The following is a 1,726-nucleotide window of genomic DNA, read 5'->3' on the forward strand; positions in this document are numbered from 1 at the left end:
ATGTACAGTAACATGTCATCTGCAAAGAGGGAGAATTCGACTATTTCTTTGCCAATTTGAATGCCATTTATTTCTTTTTGTTGCCTGATTGCTGAGGCTAGGACTTCTAGTACTATGTTGAATAGCAGTGATGAGATTGGACATCCCTGTCTTGTTCCTGATCTTAGGGGAAAGGCTCCCAGTGTTTCCCCATTGAGAATGATATTTGCTGTGGGCTTTTCGTTACATGGCTTTTAAGATGCTGAGGAATGTTCCCTCTATCCCTATACTCTGAAGAGTTTTGATCAGGAATGGATGCTGTATTTTGTTAAATGCTTTCTCTGCATCTATGGAGAGGACCATATGGTTCTTGTTTTTTCTCTTGTTGATGTGATCTATCACGTTGATTGCTTTACAAGTATTGAACCAACCCTGCATCCTGGGGATAAATCCCCCTTGGTCATGGTGAATAATCTTCTTAATGTACTGTTGGATCCTATTGGCTAGTATCTTGTTGAGAATTTTTGCATCTGTGTTCATCAGGGATATTGGTCTATAATTCTCCTTTTTAGTAGGTTCTTTGTCTGGTTTTGGAATTAAGGTGATGCTGGCCTCATAGAAGGAGCTTGGAAGTATTCCATCCCTTTCTATCTTTTGGAACAGCTTTAGTAGAATAGTTATTGTTTCTTCTTTAAACATTTGATAGAATTCCCCTGGGAAGCCATCTGGCCCTGGACTTTTGTGTCTTGGGAGGTTTTTGATGACTGCTTCAATTTCCTCCCTGGTTATTGGCCTGTTCAGGTTTTCTATTTCTTCCTGTTCCAGTTTTGGTAGTTTGTGGTTTTCCAGAAATGCGTCCATTTCTTCCAGATTGCCTAATTTAATGGCGTACAGCTGCTCATAATAAGTTTTTAAAATCATTTGCATTTCCTTGGTATTGGTTGTGATCTCTCCTTTTTAATTTGTGATTTTATTAATTTGAGTCTTTTTTATTCTTAATAAAGCTTGCTAATGGTTTATATATCTTATTAATTGTTTCAAAGAACCAACTCCTGGTTTTGTCAATATGTTCTACAGTTCTTCCGGTCTCTATTTCATTGAGTTCTGCTCAAATCTTTATTAACTCTTCTTCTGCTGGGTGTAGGTTTCATTTGCTGTTCTTTCTCCAGTTCCTTTAGGTGCAAGGTTAGCTTGTGTATTTGAATTTTTTCCAGTTTTTTTGAGGGATGCTTCTATTTCGATTTATTTCCCCCTCAGGACTGCTTTTGCTGCATCCCAAAGATTTTGAATGGTTGTATCTTCATTCTCATTAGTTTCCATGAATCTTTTAAATTCTTCTCTAATTTCCTGGTTGACCCTTTCATCTTTTAGCAGGATGCTCTTTATCTTCCATGTGTTTGAATTTCCTCCAAATTACTTCTTGTGATTGAGTTCTAGTTTCAAAGCCTTATGGCCTGAAAATATGCAGGGGACAATCTCAATCTTTTGGTTTCAGTTAAGACCTGATTTGTGACCCTGTATGTGGTCTATTCTGGAGAAAGTTCCATGGGCACTGAGAAGAATGTGTATTCAGTTGTGTTCGGATGCAAAGTTTGGTATGTATCTGTGAAATCCATCTGGTCCAGTGTATCATTTAAAGCTCTGTTTCTTTGGAGATGTTGTGCTTAGAAAATCTGTCATTTGCAGAAAGTGCTGTGTTGAAGTTTCCTACTATTAGTATATGTCTTTACTTTGGTTATTGATATAC

Source organism: Vulpes lagopus, chromosome 10 (assembly GCF_018345385.1).
Source record: "Vulpes lagopus strain Blue_001 chromosome 10, ASM1834538v1, whole genome shotgun sequence".
NCBI lineage: Eukaryota > Metazoa > Chordata > Mammalia > Carnivora > Canidae > Vulpes > Vulpes lagopus.